Below are 15532 nucleotides of genomic sequence, written 5' to 3'. Positions count from 1 at the left end.
CATGTGGTGCCAGCCCTGACCCCTGACACATACCGCAGAGGGGAAAGTTGACTTGTGGGAATAATAGACATTCCTAGGGAGCGATTTAACCTGGCAGGAAAGAGGCGACTTCCAGCCTCACATCCCTGCGTGATATTGGAGATGACAATAGCAACAAATCAAGGGGGGGGCAGGGGACATGGGGTGGGGTTCTCTGGCTGGAGAGCGATGCTGTGGGACCCCGGTGCCTGGGGTGAGCCCCCATGCAGCCCCGTGTGCCCTCACCAGCCTGGGCACCCCACGATGGCATCAGCCACAGCACCGTGTCCCAACCACATCCCAGCTCCCACAGCAGCAGGATGCAAGAGCTTTGGTTGCTGCAGTGCCTTCAGAGGTGGAAAGAGCTTTCCAGCCTTTGTCCCCCCTCCTGCAGGAAAGTGGGACATTGGCTGGTGCCCTGATGGAGCACACTGGCAGGAGCTGTCAATGTGTGACTCACAGGTTCCAGGGTGAGGGTTTAAACCAGTTCATGTCCCCAGTGTGGGGACAACCTGGCCAGTGTTGGAAAACTGGACAACCTGGCTGCTGCTCCTGGCTGGCGGCAGCCCCAGCCCTGCTCCCCATTCTTGCACCAGCCACAAGCAGGTGTTCCCTTCTCTACTCTCCAGTGGGAAGCAGAGCTCCTAGCCCCTTCATGTCACCCAAAACAGGGCGGGTGACATCCCTGGGCACTGTCCAGAGCCCACAATCCTGCACTTGCTGAGGGGACAGGGATGGTGCCGGGAGAGGATTCTGGATGGGACAAGAGAATCTCTCTGGGAAAGGAGCGTTTCCGGGCTGGTGTCCTCATTGCCGGGGCAGCTCCCACAGCTTTCAGCCAGATGTGCTTGGCCAGGCTGCTGGGCACTCGCTGAGGCCGTGCAGAGGGTGTTTCAGCCACAAGGGCTCGTGCACTGGGGATGGGGCTTGTTGGCAGGGCTGGCACTGCGCCGGTGGCCCCAAGCACAGGGTGAGGGTGGAGCCAGCAGGGACAGGCGGGTACCAGCCCCTCAGGGGGCTCTGGCCCTGTGTCCCAAGCACCTGCCACATGCAGCTGTGGGATAGCCGGGCTGTGGGTTCCACTCAGGTGTGGATCCAGCTCCCCCCAGATGCCCAGCTGTGGCTGAGCTGGCCAAGCATCTCCCCGTGCCTGGCACCGCACAGGCACCAAACCCATGGGAACATGTTCTCTGGCTGATCTGTCGAGTTTGGGTACCTGGATGTTTTTATAACCCCTCCTGGGCCCCTGGGCCGGCTGCAACACGTGTTTGGCTACCCTGGAAGCGCAGGCAGCCAACAAAATCCTCTCTCAAGGCAGGGCCACGCTGCACCCCCCTGCCCTGGCCCAAACGCAGTTTCCAAAGCTGGGAATGCCTCTGGCAGCAGCGCCGGGTCAGGGCAGCCCTTTGGCGACGCTCCTTGGCACCCACCCTCCCTCAGCATCCCTTGCCAGGGCGAGGAAGAGGAGGAGGTGTCTGCAGTTCCTCCCTGGGGTCAGAGGACACAGCAGCAGCCCCGGCAGCGCTGCTCGGAGCCGAGCCACGTTCTGGTGGCGTTTGGTATTTGGGGTGACGGGAAGGAAGCTCCATTGTTCCTCTTTTATTGTTTTGTGTTTCCTAAGCGGGATCGGCACCCTCCTCCCACGCTCTGCCCGGCTGCGGAGCGGATCCAGCCCTGTGAAAGCCAACGCTGCCGCGCCGGAGGCCAAGGGAAACGAGGGGACAATCGTCCTTGCTGCAGCACAGACACGTGCAGGGATGAAGAGTGGCTGCTGCAGGCACAGGACACATCTCAGTGTCCTCCTGCCCTGCTCAGGCCCTGTTCCCAGGTCTCCGTGGTGCTTTTTGTGCTAAATGTGGTTGTTTAGGCAGCAGCAGCTCACACCAGCCCCTTATTTTCTGCTCTTCACGCTGATCTGTAGCAGGCCCAGAGCCTGCAATGGCTCCTTGGCGTTCAGCGGCCTAAGATAGGAAATGCCAAGTCATGATGGCTGGGCCTTAGAAACCCCTCTTAGAAACCCCTCTATTGCCTTCAGACCCTTGTTTATCTCTCTGTAAGACTATAGGTCACTTTTCCTTGACCCTTACTATTGGGCAATTCCTAAAACCCCTGTACTCTATATAAACCCCTGCTTCTGCCCAGTTCAGCAGAAGAGCTGTCACTGAGAACCTTCATGGAAGACCCCAGTGGAGAATTTCTTCAGAACCTTCTCCTTCTCCTCTCTCTCCTGCACCTGCCCTGATTTGTGCCCATGTCCTGGGAATTCCTGCAGTGCAGCTCCCAGACCCTCTGGTGCAGCAATTTCCTGGCTGTGAGTTTGGATTTTTACCTCAGGGAGGAGGTGGGAACCATCCCTTGGTACATTTTGGATTTGTGCACACATAAAACGCCCATCCCCGTCCTGGTGCTGGACTGGGGAGGATTCCTAGAACCTTCCAGCCTTTTCCATGTCAGACACTCTGGAGGCACCACACTGAAGGTTTATTTAGTAGTTAACGTCCATTTTTTGCCTGTTTTTTGGGTTCAGTTTAGTGCAGTTTGTAGAACACTTCAGTCAGATTTTTACTCCAAGGTTCTCAAAACATTTTAAGCATTATTGAACAAAGCCCTGGGCTCACTCAGCACCCCAAAATCTCTGTCCCATGGGGTGGGTTCTGCTCCAGCATCCCAGGGCTGGGTTTGTGGAGTGTCCCAGGGCAGGTGTTGGTGACCAGGGAGGGCTTTGGGACAGAACCAGTGAAGAACCACAGGAGTGGAGAAAACCTGTGAAAAACTGTGGAAAACTGTGGAAAACTATGAAGGGGTGACCCAGTTGCAAGGAAGGAGGGTGACATTGGCCACGCCACCATTCCCAGCCCCATGGCAAGGCCCAGTGAGGACACTGGTGTTCTTCCCACGTGGGACAGTCCATCCCCCATACCTCATTGCACCCCACACCCCCAAACCCCAATAATTCCAACCACAACACCAGCAGCACCTCCATTCCCCTCTGGAAGCCACCCCCAGGTGCCAGTGGTGCAGGATGTGGCATGGTGTCCCCCAAAACTGCTGCAGTGCCCGTGTGATGGGAGCAGCTCAGGCACCAGCTTTGCACCATAAACACCAAATCCATGAGCTGACTGGGCCCTAGGAACCCAAGGCAGCAGGGCAGTGCTGCTCCAGCCTTCCTGAATTTCCACAGGAAAATGTCCATTTTCCCAGCTGCAGCCAGGACCGAGAGCCCAGCATGGTGGGTTTGCCCAGAGGCAGCTCAGGAAGCTGCTGGTGCTGAGCAGCCTTGGCCCACAACGAGAGCCAGGCAGGAATTTCGATGAGAAATGTTTGTTTTCTTTTAAAATAGTTTTAATTGTGGCTTCCGAGTAAGGGAGCCTCTGGAATTGTTGCCTTTTCCCTGAGGCTGTGGTGAACGAGGGGTTTGGGGCTGAATTGCTGGCAAAAGCAGGTTTGATGTAATTTTGTCTCTCTGTTTCTTATAGTGTAGATAAATCACACCAAGAAAAAGGATTAAAAGCAGTCTACAATGAATTAGGTGGAAATGGGGAGAGAAAAAGGAAGGGAGGAAAAAGTCAGGAAAGCAAGGGGGTGAGGGACACCCAAGCTGAGTCACCAGGCACAGAGAGGATCCCCTTGCTAAATTTAGCCTCAGATTGGATCAATGGATTAAGTCCGAAGGATTTACCAACACTTAATCATAAGAAAATCTCATTAACACAGCAATAGCAGCACTTGATCAATTGAATCATTTAACTCATACAGAATGACTCAAATGGGATTTTCTATAACCATCTCTATAACCATTTATAATTGAATTATAAATATAAAGTAGCAACATCAGTAACGTGCACACACATGGACATAAAGAGCCTGCACAAAGGAACAGATTTGTGAGAAATTCCCCTCGAATTCAGCAAAATACTCACATTGATGCATCTTCTCAAGGGTGGAAGGTAGAGCCCTGTGGGGTGGGGAGAGTCAGGCCAGGCTCCATCATCATCATCATTGGTCCTCTGGGTGCCACAGGCAGGATGGGCTCCCAGAGGAATTCGGCTCCGAGGGAGATCCTGGCACATCCCAGGAGAGCTCAGAGGGTGTCACTCAGGACCCCTGGCTGGAGGGCTGTGAGATGACTGATTTCAGGCATCACTGGGTTCCCATCCTAGGCACAATCCCAATTGGTAGCTGTGGGAATTTTCCTCGAAGTGTCCAATAGCTAAAATATGATTCCACTCAGGCTGTTTTTCAGCAGAAAAATAAAGTCTTGAGGCTGTTTGTGAGAGAAAACAGAAGCTCCTGAGAGATCGGGAATTCTGGGAGAAGAGTGGCTTTCTGATAAGCTCAAGGGAAGCCACCTGCCCAGAAAACATTAATTAAAATGGACACCTAATGAGCCAGGCTGTCCCTGACCCCATCCCGCCCCCCAACCCTGATCCCATCCCCAACCCCATCCTGTCCCTGCCGTGGCAAGTGGCTCACCACAAGCAGGACTGAACCAGATGCCTGGATGGCCAGAGATGGCTGCAGTCGAGCCTTCCAAACAGTCCAGTTAATAGACAAACGAGAAAACAATTTGAAAATTTAAAACCAATCTCCTCCCCGAATGCAGCGAAGCCCCAGACGTTCCTTGCAGCCCCAGGATCCCGTTGGCTTCTCCCTGCCCGTCCCACAGACACAGGAGCTGACTCGGGGGAAAGTGCTCGCCAGAACAATGTCTCTTTTTACAGCAAAAAAATATTGATTTTATTTTAATTAGCGCTAGCGCTGACATCCAAGAGCTCAGGGAGAAGTTGCCAGGACTGGGCTGGCTCTGCCCTGGGCTGTGGCTCCTCGTCCCTGTCCCATGGCAGGCACAGAGCCCCCCACGGCTGCCCGCGTGCCCCGGCTGGAGCCAGCGCCCGCCCGGGGCTGGGACCAGCGCTGTGGCCTCTTGCCCAAACTCTGGGCCAGCTCTGTCACTGCTCCCCAGGCCCTGCAGCGCCGAGCCATTGCTGGGAAGGCTCTTGAGCAAGATGCCACCGAGGAGCTGGAGGGTGTTCCCTGCCAAGGGGAGAAATCCAGCGGCTTCCTCGAGCATGGAGCGCTGGGATGACCTGGTGGGACCTCTGCTTGCCTCGTGCTGAGGAGCCTGGAGGGGACACAAGGGCAGTGGGGCTGCCCTGGCCTCCTGCACCCCCCTTTACTCCAGGGTTCAGCATCCCTCTGTCCCACAGTCCTGCATCCCTCAGGCTCTGCATCCCTGCCGGGCAGGGCACAGAGGCACAGAATCAGAGAATCAGAGAACCACAGAATCACAGAGTCACAGAATCACAGAATTACAGAATCACAGAGTCACAGAATTACAGAATCACAGAGTCACAGAATCACAGAATTACAGAATCACAGAGTCACCGAGTCACAGAATCACAGAATTACAGAATCACAGAGTCACCGAGTCACAGAATCACAGAATTACAGAATCACAGAACCACAAGGTTGGAAGAGAACTTCAAGATCATCGAGTCCAACCTGTTCCCTGACCCCTCAAATAAACGATGGCACCCAGTGCCACATCCAGGCTTTTTTTCAAACATTTCCAGCCCCTGCTGTGGGTGCTGGCTGTCCAGGAGCCGGGGAGCCGAGCGTTAACCGGGGCATTCCGGGGAGCAGAGCCCCAGGAATGAGGAAGTCGGAGCGGGTACCGTGGTGGAAAGGGCTTGGCAGGGGCTGTGGAAAATGGAGGCCTAGAGAAATGTGACAGCAGGCTGGCCTGGCCGGCAGTACCACACAGGCGTAGTTAAGCCTTCAAGCCTGCCATTGTTCTCCCCTAATTATTCCCACTCCCTGAGTATTACACCCCATAATTCAGGAAAGCTGAGTAATGGAAGAAACAACAGCAATTTTAATCTCTCAGTACCGGTGGTCTCCACCAAAAAAATGCTTTCAAGAGCTCTGCGGTTGCGACTTCCTCGGTTTGGTGGGCAGTGCAGGGGAGGGGGAGCACAGCCACCGGCCTGAGGTGCTCAGCTGGGACCAGGAGCCGGGAGCCAGCAGGGATGGCACCAGGACTTGCTCCAGGTGATGGGAGGTGATGGCAGAGGAACGTGCTGGATGCTGGGAGCATCCCCACCAGGTACCACACGAGCCCCACGCCGGCAGCTGGGCTGGCACTGGGGTGATTCCAGCTGGGGGACAGCCCCTTGTCCCCTGCACGGGGGGACCTGGTGTCCTTGGTGGGGAGGAGCAGAGCTGGGCAAGGCACGCTCACACTGCGTCTTCTGTTCTCAGTTAAACACACAGAGCTGGGCATCAGTTTTTGGTCCAAACATGTTTTCCTTCCTGGGAGCTGGCTTTCAGGAAAGGAAATTCTGAACTCCCTAGAAATGCTCTTGCTTTTTGACAAAAGCCACTGCGGGTTTGCTCCCTAAGGAGCAAGCTCTGGGTAAACGCATTCCCTCTCCTGAAAGGAATGAGACCAGGAGTCAGCACTGGCAGCACCAGGGTGCTCTGGGGGCCCCAATATGGGCAGGAGGGACCCCCAGCCCTGTCTGTGCCCCTCTGCCCACTCCAGTACCCCTGGCTGAGTCCAAACACCTGCACAGTCTCACCAGCCCTTTCCCACTGTGCCTCTGAGCATGAGTAATGTGATTGATGGGTCAAAATGAGTCTTTGTCTGGTTTAGCATCACCTGCTCATCAGACCTTGGGGAGCAGGAAGAGGAGGATGGGCAGCAGTGCCCTCAGTGGAGCCAGAACAGATGCACTGAGCTGGGAGCAGGCATCTCTGGGGAACAACTCGAGGCCAGGGTGTGCCAGCCTTCATCCATTTCTATCCCTCCCTCCTCAGCTCTGAGATGCAGCAAAAGCACCAAAATAAGCCCAGATCTGCCCTGCCCCAGCTGCTGTAGGCACGGCACTCACCTGCTGCAAACCACCTCGACCATCCTCCCTCCTCTTGGAAGTGCTGGCAATAGCAATGCTCACTGAAACAGTGAGGTGACAGAGCCAGTGAGGCACCTGGCACACTGAGGAGCCTGTCAGGGCTGTGCAGGGATCGTGCTGGAGCCCAGGGGACTGAGCCAGTGGTTTTGAGACACGGCTCAGCATCACCTCCCAGCAGCTGCTCTGGTGGCTGCAGGGTGCTCAGGTCTCTCTTACATTGAGCACAGCAACGGGAGGTCACATCCCTCACCCCAGACACAAGCTGGGGTGAGGCCACTGCCACCCTGGGAGCCACATGACAAGCCACCAGCGCTAGGGGACAAATCACCCCACTGCCACCCCTTAGGGGTGACCCTGATGACCTGCAGCTCAACCTGCCGTGTCAAACACTGCCCCTTGGCACATGCCGCCAGCCCCGGGGTGACCGAGCAGGGCGGGCGGGGTGGCCGAAGGTGACGGCGGCGGTGGGAGCCGCGTCTGTGTGGTCTGAGCCATCTGGATGCACTTACACAACGCTGCAGCAATTGCGGAGAGATCAAAACTCTTCAGGCCAACCTTGATTCCCGGTGCATTTTTTGCATTTTTGAGGACTCGAGTCTATAACCTGACAGCGGGAGGGGTGTTGCCTGCACAGCCCTGGAGCTCTCACGGTGCTGCTGGATTCTGGGAGAGATGCCTGGGGCCAGATTCTGGGAGTGATGCCTGAGCTGCCCCAGCAGCGCTGCAAGAGCCCTGGGAATGACCCTGACCAAAGGGTGTTGGGTTCTTTGTCCACACCCAGCACTCAGAGCAGGCACTGCCTCTGCTGGGAGCTCAAATCCCTGAGCAGGGCCCTGCTGAGCCCCTGCTGCACCCCAGGGCTCCTGCTCACAGTGACAGGAGGGGGCATTCCTGGTGTCCCCATGCCTGTGGGTGTCATTTGCCAAGACACAAATGGCACCCACCCCTGGCTTAGGGAACAACACAATCCCATCCATCCCCACCTCCCTCCTGGGGCTTCCCATCCCCTTTGAGGCTCAGATGGGGAAACTTGTCCCAGCACCCAACACGGGGCATGAAAGGTGTGAGATTGTGACAGCTTTGGTTGGCTTAAACTGTGCTGCTGTCACCTCCCTGCTGTGCCTGGGGACGTCCTGGTGACAGCCACGGGGAGTGGCTGTGCTGGACACACTGGAGCTGCACCATCACCTCTGAAACAGAGCATGCCCTGCAGCCCGTGATGAAATCCATGGTGAGGCAGGCTGTGTCCCTGCAGCCCGTGGCCCTGAGCAGCAGCTCCTCTGAGGGGGGCAGCCCTGGTCATTAATCATTAGCTCAGCCCTTGTGCCCTTCCAGGGCAATAAGATCATCGCAGATGGCGCACAGGGGCACAGGGGTGGCACAGGGGGTGCAGAGATGTTACAGGGGGCACAGGGGTGTCAGAGGGTGCACAGGGGTGGCACAGGGGGTGCAGGGGCTTTAGAGGAGGCACAGGGGTGGCACAGGGGGCACAGGGGAGGTGGGTCCTGCTCCCATGCCCGTCCTGCCCGTGCTGACTGACTGGTTCAGTCATTAGCAGGAGTGGGGCTGTTTGGCTTTTCCCTTCTCCTCCTGGAAAGGAGCCACTTACTGTTTTACAACTAAAATAACAAATTATTTCATAGAGGCTGGAGCTGCTGGGAGCTCTTGGGCCATGGTCCTGCACTGGGACAGGCACAGACCCCAGCCCCCTCCCTGGTGCTGTCACAAGCCTCATCCCAGTGTCCCCAAAATGGGCCCGTGTGGAGCTCACAGCTCACACCAGCATGGGAAAAGGGGGCTCAAGGGATGGAGAATGAGAAAAGGGAGCAGCAGGGCAGCATCTGGCGTGTCCCCATGATTGTCTGTCCCTGGTGATGCTCATCCCTCCATGGGGAGGTGCCCAGGGACCCTCAGCCCTGCATTCAGCTCTCCAGGGGGAACAGGCTCCGTGCAGTGCTGGGGCTGCAGCAGCCTCTGCCCCCCAGGCTGGCATCTGCATCCTGTGGCAATGCCACATCCCAGCACTTGGCTTCCTCTGGGAAAGGGATGCTGAGCTGTGCCCCAGCTTCCTCTCCCGGGGAAGGCGATGGGAACCAGCCTTGGTGCCTGCTCCCTGCCCTCCCCTCTGGCACTGCCTGGCCCTCCAGGCAGATCTCAGGGTGCCTCAGGATGCAGCACCACCAAACAGGGCCCCACACGCCCCCTCCCCAGGGCGACCTGCTGACAGCCCCAACAATAGTGCAGCTGATAAAACCCTGCAGCCACAGTGCCCTTCCCTGTCCGTGCCCTCTGCGGCCCCAGTGCCAGCCACGTGCTGGGGGTGGATGGGGGCTGGAGGAGCTGAGCTGGGGGTGCCAGGAGCCTGGAGCCCACCAAGACCTGGGCTGATGTCTCTGCTCTGCCAGCCTGACCTCCTCAGAGAATGACCCCCGTAAAATGAAGCAGCATCTGTTTGGTGGATAATAAAATGTTTTGGGGTTTTGGTTTTTTTTTTTTTTTTCCTGTTTTACAACTGGTTTACTGCCTGGACATTTCAGCAGCTCAGCGAGCACCAGGGCAGCAAACTTCCTCTGTGTGCTGTGGGCAGCTCCCAAACAGGCTGCAGGACCCTCATCCCGTGGGATGGGTCCCCAGTACTCATGGAAGCACCCAGCCCAGCCACCAGTGCAGGAATGGCACAGGGAGGGGGATACAAACTGGGAGGGTGACAGCAGCTGGGCCAGCCTGCTCCTGACTGCCCCTTTCTTGAAGCACCTCCTTTCAGAGACAGCTGGGTGCTGTGGGGTCACCCCAGCTCCGGATTGGAGCAGCCCCCAGGACCCAGGGACTCCATTCATCCACCAGCTCTGCAGGCAGATTTACTAGCTCATAGCCAGGGGTGTTTATGGTGGGCTGGAATGTGCGTCCCCAGCACGTGATGAATTTACAACGTGCCAACGAGTGGATTTATTCCAACCCCACTGTCAGTGAATGAATCACAGCAGCCACGGGAAGGCTGGAGGTGCAGGTGGGGAGAGATGCCCGGAGAGGGGGGTGCTGGGGGCACACGGGGGCATCACAGCCACGGTCCTGCCTCTGCTGCTGAGCTGCGATGAGCTCCGCGCTGCCGCATCCCCTCCAGCGCTCCTGGGAAGGGCCAGCAGCCTCCGGGGCTGCCCTGGGGAGAGATTTAAACTTCAGCTTCCAATTCCACGTGCCATTTCCAAACAGAGGTCCGGGGGCCGCCAGCTACCACCTGGGCTGGTGCTCTGCAGACAAGGGAGCCCTGGAAACCGTAGGTGAGTGCAGTTTTTCCATGCATATGTATATAGAAGCAGAGTCAGCTGCCAAAGTAAATACAACCCTTCCCTTTCCAAAAATGTCCTCCAGGAATTGTAAAGGATCCTGGAGCAAGAATTCTGTCTCAGATCCTTTTTGCTTTCTACTGGGGGAAGTGTACGAACTCGCTCCGATTCAGCCCGAGCAAAGGCGACGTGAGAGAGTTTTTTTAGGGCATGCACCAAAGGTGCTGGGAGCCGGAGCCACCGTGTGTACCCCGGGCAGGGCTCACGCAGGAAAACAATCCCAGTAAAGAGCTTTACAGCCACCGAGGAATGTGGAACCTCCACCAGCCCCGGCCGAGCCTTGCAAAGCTAATTGCTTTGGGATTTGCTCTTTGGGGGGGTTCAGTCTCCATGGTTGCTGCCTCAAAGGGCCCCAGCTGCCCTTGCGGTTCATTAGGATGCTGAGCGGGGAACTGGAGATGCTTTTAGGAGGCTGCAGCGGTTGTGGGGTGAGGGAAGGAGCCCTGCGGTTCCCAGCGGCAGCCCTGCCTTCTCCCGTTACCGCCGGGGACCTTTCCTGCCCCTCCGGGAGCCGGAGGTGGCAGTGGTGGCCGGGCGCTGTCCCTGACCCCAGCGGGACAATTCCCTTCAACCTGACCCAGCGGGACCCATCCCGGGCTGACCCCCGACACGCAGGGATGTTTCCCGGGGCCGATGCATCCTCGTGTCTCCCCGGGTGAGGCTGCGGCGGCGATCGTGGCGCGGCGCTGCACCCGCGGCCACCGCAGCCCGTCCCTCCAGGCCCCGTCTGCTCGCGTGTTTTCTTAACTGATCTTTTCTTGCTCATTTAAGTGACTTTGGAAAATGGGATTTTGGCTCTTAAATCGTTCAGGGGCTTTTGAAAATTTGACTCTAAATACTTTCCGAAGTGCATTTGTATGAAGTAATTCTCTCCAACCTCCCACAGTGGTAGTCAGATTGCATTTAATCCATCACTGAATGTTCCCGAAGGCTGGGATCTGGCACCATGCTGCACACGGAGCCGTGGCTCACCCTGCGCTGTGCCGACACCGCCGCTCCCTGCCCGGTGGTGCCCGGGCCACCTCTCACCTGCAGGTCACTCCTGGCACAGCCAGGGTGATGCCCCCAGCCCCTTGTGTGCCCTTGTCACCCCGTGCCGGTGCCCTGAGCGGGCACAGCAGCACAGCCCAGCTCTGCTCGGCACTGCCAGCCCAGCTCCTGGCCCCCTCCCACCCCCATGGCACATTTTCCCACTGAGAACCAAGGGCTGGTTTTCTGAGCACAATTATCCATCTTTGTGGAAACATGGAAATGATATTCCAGCGCACGGGGCTGATTAGATTATGTCCGTGACCCACCGAAATTAAGTTAAGACATTTTTCAGCCCCAGATTGAATTATGTCTCTTCCCTCTTTCTTGTTCCTCCTGTGCAGAGCAGCTGGATGGCTGGGATGGGGATTTTGGGAGGCAGTGGGAGGCACCCTGAGGTGCAGCAGTGCCCAGGGGTGCTGTGGCACCGGAAGTCTCAGTGGTTCAGTGTGGCCCTGGCAGGGCCAGCACAACGCTGGGGACACCGTGGAGTCCTGGCACAGGAGTGGGTTCAGAGCTGCCAGGAGATACAGGCAGCAGAGCCACTAAATCCCACTCTAAGCCTGGCTTCCCTCTCCTGCTGGGAAGGAGAGCCACAGCAGTGGCTCAGCACAGTGCTGAGAGGCATCAGTTGTTTAGCTCAAATAAATAAATAAATTTTAAGTAGGATAAGTTACTCAGTTATGGCACTGGGTCAGTTGGGATGTTGTTCTCTTTCCTTGCTCAGCTTGGGATTGTTGCATCCTTGGGCTAGGAGATGTGAGCTCACACCTGGATATCTTTTGGGCTGGAATGGAGTTAATTTCATAGATTTTTTTTTTCCCCAGCAGCTCTGCAGAGCTGGGTTTTGCCTTTAGTGTGAGAATATTGATGGTCAAGTGTTGCTTGGTAATGCTTATTCAAGTCCTCCATATTTTTGAGTTCCTTGTTCTCTGCCAGTGAGCAGGTGCACCAGCACCCAAAGCAGAGGATCAGGGGGCTGCAGTCAGAAGCAGCTGTAACTCCACAAGATGTAAAAGAAAAGAAAGAACCCAGTGAGGTGGTAGAAGACCCCAGAGCAAAAATTACCATTGCTGGGCAGCAAGAAGAAGTCTGTGCTTGGCCAGGAGCAGCCAGAGTGGCACAGCACAGCCAAGCTGGCATGGCCAGGGTGCCACGGCTGCACCCCAGGCTCCATCCTGGGGAAGGGACAGGCCTGGGGAGGAACGAGCCAGCACAGGAGCCATGGCAGGCAGCAGAGGCCAGCACGGAGCGAGGCTGCAGCCCATGGTTTGCTCTGTGGGACAGAGGAATGTCTGTGCTGGCAAACGACCCTCTGAGCAGAGGAAATGCTTTGCCAGTGAGAGCTCTGGTTAAACAAGGCTGGTTCATTTCTGCTGGAGCTGCCGTGCCAACGGAGGCCCCTGCACGCTCTGCCCTGTGCCCGGGTGCTGCAGGTGGGACAAGGGCGTGGGCAGGAGAGCTGACACTGCCAGAACACTGTGCTCGTGGTGCTGAGGTGGTGGCAGAGCAGCGGCTGCCAGCAGCCACCCCGCTGGGGCTGCGGTCCCCGAGCAGTCGCCGTGCGCTGTGGTTCAGCCGGGCTCAGCCTGGCCGGGAGCAGCCTTGGGGCTGCTCACCCTGCGGTGGAGACTGTGGTAAAGGACCAGCTGCGGGTGGACCCCCAGCCCTGCCTGCTCAGGGCACGGAGGGGACCCCAGCCCCATCCGCCCGCGCAGGGCACAGCACATCAGCATTCCTGGGAGCAGGGTCCGGCCCCACGGCGGCTGCTCTCCGGGGGAAGGCATTGAGGGGGGATTAGCTGTCTGATGCCCCCCTTGCTCAGGCGCTTAATACAGAAAACAAACACCCTTGTGCACCCAGCGGCCTCCATCCCGACGGGCTTTCTCCGTGCCCGTTGCCTGAGCAACCCTAATCTGCCTCCCGGGGCACACCGGGGCCCTGCACCCCCGCGCCCACGCACCCCGGCAGCTGCGGCAGCGCTGCGGAGCCCCGGCTGTGCCCGGCACGCGGCTGCCAGCGGGATGCCACGGCTCCTCCGCCCCGGCGTGGGCAGCGCACGGTGCCCGGGAAAGGCAGGAGGTGGGGGATGCCGGCATCCCGCTCTCCTGGGATTGAGGCACCTCTGTCCCGGTGTGTGATTTAAAACTGTGCCAAGACACGAGGCAGCAGGACCCGGCTGCGCTGGCATCTCATTTCCAAACTGTTCTGCCCAGGGGACAGGATTTTCAGGGCGGCACAGTTGCCCCACCACAGAGGTGGGGATCATGTCCTGCTGAGGCCCTATATCCACATTGGGTGAGGGCAACGCTGCTCCAGCCCTGGGCTGTCGTAGGGCCAAGAAGGGGACAGAAGGTTGGAGCCCATTCACCCCATCCCAGGGGCAGCACCCAGTCCTGGGGGCTCTGCACTCCGAGGGGGCTCTTTTCCCCTGTGGCTGCTGCCATCAGCATCCCCGGGGCACAGGGCATCCCTGCTCGGGGAAAGGCAGGCGGGTCCGGGGCAGGCCGTGCCCACGGGCCCCCTGTCCCGGGTGGGGTGGCGAGGAGGGGCCGGGGGGGCGGGGGCAGGGGCCGCGCTCTCGGGGGTGCGGTGCGCGCAGTCTCCCTCCTGCGCCGGAGAACGAGCAGCGCGGCCGGGCTGGGACCGCCGAGGGGAGAGAGGAAAAAAGAGGGAAAAGAGAGAAATCGCAGCACCCGCTCCGGCCCGGCCCCTCTCCGCACTCCCCGCACCTTTGGTCCCGCTCCGCATCCCCCGCACCCCTGATCCCGCTCCGCATCCCTCTCTCCGCATCCCCCCGTCCCGCTTCACATCCCCCGCACCTCCCGCGCCCCCGGCCCCGCTCGCTCCCGCCAGCGGCCGCCCGTGCCCGCCGCTCCGCTCCGCTCCGCCGCGCCGACGGGAGGCGAGGTAAGGTCCGCGCCGCTCCGCCGGGATGGGGTCAGGGCTCCGCCGCTCCCGGTGCCGCTCGCCTGCGCATCCCGCGGGTTGCGGCGGGCTCGGGCAGGAGTTGATCCCGTGGATTTCCCAGTCACGAGTCCCGCTGTTCTGGTGCCTTTTCCCCGAGGAGCACCGCAGGACGCTCCAGCCATCCCTCTTCGGGCAGGTCTGAGCCCGCTTTCCTCTACTTTACCTTTTCTCATCCTTTCTCCCCCCTCTGACCCACCTCAGTCACGTCCCGTTCCCAGTGAATCCTCCCCAGAGCCTCTGCCGTCTCCCAGTGCCCAACCCCTTCTTTCTGCTGTTAGGAAATGTTTGTGAGAACAAAAGTTTTGGGGAAAGTGCCGTGACCTTTGGGACAGCCACTGCTGGCACTCACTGCTCCAGCCCTGCCTGGAGTCTCGTCCCCTCCCGCAGCTCCAACATCTGCACCCGGGTACCGGCACCATTCCCGGGTGCTGGCACTGTGGTGACTTCCACAAAAACCTTGGGAAACACCAGGTGCTTTTTTTTTTTTTTAAGAGTGTTGCTGTTAATTGGCTGCTGAGCTACCAGGTTCTCCAGCTTTGAACATTCCCAATAAGCCAGGAAAGATCCCCCCTGTACGGTAGCCCCAGGCCAGGCAATAACCTACCGGAGATATTTCTCATCTATGGGCAGCTTTGCTATAAGGAACATGTTTAATAAATCATAAGGCCGGTGAATTCCTGGGATTTTTATTGCTTCTGTAAAAATGCAGTTTTGATCCGTCTGCGAGGGATATTGGGAAACAAAGCGGCTCCTTTCAGAGCCGGATCCTACGAATTTAGGACACAGACCTGGCAGCAGGGCTGGTGGCTGGGAGCCCCCTGGGCAGGGGCAGTGCCGTGGTGGGGCCCAGGGGCTGTCCTGTCCCTGCTCTTTTAGGAACCAATGCAACCCAGGTGCCTGAAGCCCCATCTTGGGTTTCCTCACTCCTCTGGGGCTCTGGAGACAACCGTGTGTGTGGAGCCGAGGCAGCGATGCCAGGGGAAACATCACAGCTGGAAACGCAGCGGAGCTACACCAGGCTTCCAGTTACATTTTTCTTCCTTGCCTTGTTGCCCAAAGGGAAAAGAAGTAGCAAAACCCGAAGTGCTAAAAAATGGGAGAGGTTCTTGCAGGAAGACCCGCCTGGTTTCCGTCAGCCCCGCTGACCCCATCTCCCAGCAGTGGGGCGGTGGATTGTCCCAGCTCCCAGACTGGGCAGAGGAATGGCAATAAAGCAATTTTCTTTGCCTGTTCCAATCTGAAAACTGGGGTTTAGAA

At 58.1% G+C, this 15532-nt stretch overlaps 1 protein-coding gene across 1 annotated transcript in view; it reads left to right on the top strand.

Annotated features, from left to right (window-relative positions):
* The first annotated feature begins 14186 nt into the window (after positions 1–14186).
* The window catches only part of COL8A2 (collagen type VIII alpha 2 chain), a 28748-nt gene continuing 27402 nt past the window's right edge, over positions 14187–15532 (top strand). The window contains exon 1 of the mRNA XM_041417615.1: positions 14187–14215. The gene's annotated coding sequence lies outside the window, so the exon portion shown is untranslated. The remainder of the gene's footprint in view (positions 14216–15532) is intronic.

Source organism: Onychostruthus taczanowskii, unplaced genomic scaffold, assembly GCF_017590055.1.
Source record: "Onychostruthus taczanowskii isolate IOZ18803 unplaced genomic scaffold, ASM1759005v1 scaffold56, whole genome shotgun sequence".
Lineage (NCBI taxonomy): Eukaryota > Metazoa > Chordata > Aves > Passeriformes > Passeridae > Onychostruthus > Onychostruthus taczanowskii.
This window is presented reverse-complemented; position numbering and strand designations above follow the sequence as displayed.